General features: G+C 49.9%; 1 pseudogene; it reads left to right on the forward strand.

Moving 5' to 3' along the window:
• The window catches only part of LOC116418102, a 2,816-nt pseudogene extending 1,691 nt beyond the window's left edge, over window positions 1–1,125 (forward strand).
• The last annotated feature ends 3,875 nt before the right edge of the window (window positions 1,126–5,000 follow it).

Here is a 5,000-nt window from a genome sequence, read left to right on the forward strand (position 1 = left end):
CTGACGAGTAGGAGGGTCGCGGCGGTGTGCGCAGAAGGGTCTGGGCGTGAGCCTGCCTGGAGCCGCCGTCGGTGCAGATCTTGGTGGTAGTAGCAAATACTCCAGCGAGGCCCTGGAGGACTGACGTGGAGAAGGGTTTCGTGTGAACAGCCGTTGCACACGAGTCAGTCGATCCTAAGCCCTAGGAGAAATCCTATGTCGATGACGGTGTATGTTTCTAAAGTATTTTTGACTAAAGTGCACACCCGTCGGGCGAAAGGGAATCCGGTTCCTATTCCGGAACCCGGCAGCGGAACCGCATACAATTCGGGCCCTCGTAAGAGTGTTCGTCGGGGTAACCCAAAGTGACCTGGAGACGCCGTCGGGAGATCCGGGAAGAGTTTTCTTTTCTGTATAAGCGTTCGAGTTCCCTGGAAACCTCTAGCAGGGAGATAGGGTTTGGAACGCGAAGAGCACCGCAGTTGCGGCGGTGTCCGGATCTTCCCCTCGGACCTTGAAAATCCAGGAGAGGGCCACGTGGAGGTGTCGCGCCGGTTCGTACCCATATCCGCAGCAGGTCTCCAAGGTAAAGAGCCTCTAGTCGATAGACTAATGTAGGTAAGGGAAGTCGGCAAATTGGATCCGTAACTTCGGAATAAGGATTGGCTCTGAGGAGCGGGGCGCGTCGGGCTTGGTCGGGAAGTGGGTCTGGCTGACGTGCCGGGCCTGGGCGAGGTGAATGACCCTCCTTCACGGGGGGGTCGGGATCCGAGCTCGGTACCGTGCCTTGGCCTCCCGCGGATCTTCCTTGCTGCGAGGCTTTTGGGGCGGTTTACGCCGTCCTGATCGTTCTCTTCGGCCGCCATTCAACGCTCAGCTCAGAACTGGCACGGACTAGGGGAATCCGACTGTCTAATTAAAACAAAGCATTGCGATGGCCCTCGCGGGTGATGACGCAATGTGATTTCTGCCCAGTGCTCTGAATGTCAACGTGAAGAAATTCAAGCAAGCGCGGGTAAACGGCGGGAGTAACTATGACTCTCTTAAGGTAGCCAAATGCCTCGTCATCTAATTAGTGACGCGCATGAATGGATTAACGAGATTCCCACTGTCCCTATCTACCCCCCCTCACGATCACTGGCTTGTCGCGCCGAGGGGGCCCGAGTTCAGGAGTTTGCGCAAGCGAACTCCTGTTCCGCTAAAGTGATCCAAACCCAGGAAGTGGTGGAGGATCCGGTGCTTTGGCTAGCCGACCCCACTCTCAGGAACCGATCCGCGAAAGCGGAAAGGAGACCCTGAGAAGTGTGGGAACGCAAACCGAAGCGCCGGATCGGAAGCCACCGGGCTTGACAACCCCGGGGTTCCTAGTCCCAAGCGATGAGCGCCGTCGCTTGGCCCGTAAACCTTGCACCGTCTTCAACAACCTTCGCAGGGCGTGGCGTTGGTACGTTGGCGGTGTGGGGAGCGGGGGCTCGGCTTAACCGCCCGGCCGCGAGGTGGGGTCCTCTATAAAACCCCCCCAATCCTACGCTCAGGTGGGTGGCTATGGGATGAATGGCTCCTGGGTGAGGAGTCCCAAGCCCACCAACCCCCGTTGGCTGTGGCGGCTGACGGGATGTACTTGCCTTACCGGGGTAGGGCCGTAACCCCGGTGGACCTATAGACCGTGCCTAGAACTGAACGCCCCCCGTACGGGCTTGCCTTACAAGGGGGGCGGTACGAACTAGATGTCATGACAAATAAAAATCAAGCCTCGGATAAAATAAAGGAGGGTAAAGGAGGAAAGGAGAACGTGAGGAGGTCTAGGAGGAGGGTTTTCTCAGCTAGTTCCGCCTCATCGGGTGATCGAAACCGTACGCCCTATCGGGGACCCCGTTCACGATCTCAATCTCGATCGGGAACGGGTCTTCGAGATGAGCCGAGTGATGCTCTGGACCCAAAATCCAAAAAGGAGCATCAGAGAAGAGAGAAGGCACGAGAGAAGGACTTGAGAGATCAGGAGCTTGAGAGAGCCATTCTGAAGGAAAGGGGTATGGAAGCGGGTAAGGTAACGGAAGAAAGGGGTATGGAAACGGAGGAAGGGGTTATGGAAACGGAGGACATCCCCGAACCGACGGCGCAGCCGGAAAATGAGGTGATAGTGGAAGAAAAGGAAGAGTATGCTGTGAAGAACAAAAGAACGCTTAAACGGAAAACTGATGCGGAGGAAAAAAGACTGAGTGATGAAGATAAGAAGATGAAGAAAATGAAAAATAGACAAAAAAGGGCAGAAGCAAGAGCAGAAATAACGGCAAAACTGAAGGAGGAGGCAAAAGATAGACAGAGAAAGAAAGTAGACAAGAGGGACGAGAAAGAGAAATCCTTGCAACTCTTGAAGGAGCTGAAGGAAGCGACAGAGAAATTGGCCGGCATGAAAGATGTGAACCTGATCGAAACTGAGAGTGATGGAGAAAGTGAGGAGGAGGACGGCGAAGGAAGAGTGAAAGAGAGTGTGCATGCGAGTGCGCTCGAGACGGTGGGACAGCTGGCAAACGAGATTCGTCTGTTTATGCTGTCCCAACTGAATGTGAATAAATCTGTGTGTGTGACTGTGTTCGAAAAACTAGGGAAAATGGAGCAAATAATGAATGGTTTGGTATGCGAGAACGAAGGACTGAAAAGCAAGCTCGAATGTATGGGTGCGAAGGAAGGGGCGAATGCAAATGTTGGTGCGTCAAGTGCAAGTGCGGCAGTCCCGCGTGCTGCGCCTGCTACTCCAGCAGTAAGGCCAAGCTACGCGGTGATTGTAAGGGGGAAAGAGAATGAAAGCAGCGATATGGTACGAAAGAAGATTGTGGATGAAGTCAGTAAGAACGTAGATGTAAGGGTGAAAGCTGTGAGAAAGGTAAGAGATGGTGTGGTTGTCGAAACGGTGAGTGTTAATGAATGCAATAGGTTGTTGAATGAGAAGCAGTTTGAGAGAGTGGGTTTGCAGGTCACTGAGGCCAGGAGGTTTGGTCCAAAGGTCATATTATATGATGTACCATGTAGCATGACGGATGAGACCCTCCTGACTGAGGTGTACCAGAAAAATATGGATGGATGTGTAAGTGAACGCGACTTTCATGAGAGTGTGAAAGTACTGTTCAGAAGTGGAAAGAAGGGTATGGATGTGAGTAATGTTATACTGGAAGTCAGTCCACGAGTGAAAATGAGATTGCTAGGTCAGAGTAGAGTGTATGTGAAATGGATGTCTTTTAGAGTGAATGAGTTTGAAAGAATTAACAGGTGTTTCAATTGCTTCGACTTTGGGCACGTGGCCAGACAATGTAAGAGAGAAAGAGTATGTGTGAGATGTTGTAAGAGTGGACATGTGGGAAGTGAGTGTAGAGAGCAGTTCAATTGCGGTAACTGCGCGAGGAGAGGTATGCCTGCAGGTCATCCCGTGACATCGTCGGAGTGTCCAGGATACAAAATGCGACTGAGGTGGCAAAAAGAAAGGACACTCCAAGATGGCGAATAGAGAAGCGCGGTTTCTGCAGCTGAACTGCCAGCGTAGTATGAATGTGATGAGTGACCTGAGTGAGTGTATTGTGAATGAGGGAATAGATGTATGTCTGCTCCAGGAACCATACTTTGCCCACGGTAAGGTATGTGGCCTTCCATCGGGCATGAGGGTCTTTTGGAGTAGAAGCGGATTGTCTGCAATTGTTGTGAATGACCTAAATTGTGTGTGTATGTTGATTGAGGAACTGGTGAGTGAGAATAGTGTGTGCGTGAGTGTGAAAGGGGAATATGGGGAGATCTTTATGATCTCTCTATATAGCAAATATGATGGTGAAATTGAAAATGATATTGAGTACCTGGAAAAAGTGTTTGAGTGTCTGAGAGGCAAACGGGTGTTGGTTTGTATGGACGCGAATGCCTCGAGTGAACTGTGGTTTAGCAAAGGTGTGTACGTGGGCAAGCCGAGAGGGAACAGAGGGGAAAAACTGTGCGAATGGATTGCTGGATCTGAATGGAGTGTGGATCTGCTAAATGAGCCGAGTGAATGGTATACGTTCGATGGGCCCAGGGGGCAGAGTGATATAGATATCACTCTGGCCGGGGGCTTTGAGAACGAGTGTGAATTTACATGGAGTGTGATGTGTGAATGGAGCCTGAGTGACCACAACCCCATTATGATTCGCATGAGGATGAATGGTGGGAGGGAGAATGAAGCGAACGTGGATTTGAGATGGCGTATGAAAACAAATAAATGGTCTAAGTATACGAAAAGGTTGAGAGAAATAGCGTATGAATTTGGATACGGCGAATATGTGGAACTGTGTGCGAGGGAAAAAGTCAAAAAAATGGATGAATGGATTACCAGAGTAAATGATGAGTGCTTTGAAAGAGTGAGTGTGCATAATAATAAGGTTGTGTGGTGGAACAAGGAGCTGGAGAGAATGAAAAAGAATGTGTGTAAACTGAGAAAAACTTATCAGAAGATGCGTTGTAAGAATGATGAGCGTATGGAGGAATCAAGGAATGAATGGAAAAAGTGTGAAACACAGTATGCAAGAAAGTTAAAGGAAGAGAAAAATGATGACTGGAAGAAGTACATGAGCACCAAAGGGAACCAGAAACCCTGGAAAGCCAGAAATATTTGCATTGGAAAGAGGAGGGAGGAGCTCGCGAGTTTGAGGAAGGCTGGTGGAGGTCTCACGACGTCGTGGGCTGAAACAGCCGACCTTCTTCTAAATGAGTTCTTCCCTCCGGATGATGGGGTCCCGGCCCCTGAAGTGCAGGAATTGTTTTTGGACGTGAATGATCGAGAGTATGAATGGAATGAAATAAGTATGGCTGTGAAGAAAATGAATATGAGGAAATCCCCGGGTATGGATGGTATTATGAACGAAATGATTTTGAGAGTACATCGAGCAATTCCTGGATTTATGAAAGAGATGTATGATTCTTGCCTGCGTGAAAGTTATTTCCCGAATGAATGGAAGAGAGCAAAAGTGGTTGTTTTACTAAAAAGTGTGGACAAGGATAAAGCT

The sequence above is a fragment of the Nasonia vitripennis genome, unplaced genomic scaffold, assembly GCF_009193385.2.
Source record: "Nasonia vitripennis strain AsymCx unplaced genomic scaffold, Nvit_psr_1.1 unplaced0006, whole genome shotgun sequence".
NCBI classification, from domain to species: domain Eukaryota; kingdom Metazoa; phylum Arthropoda; class Insecta; order Hymenoptera; family Pteromalidae; genus Nasonia; species Nasonia vitripennis.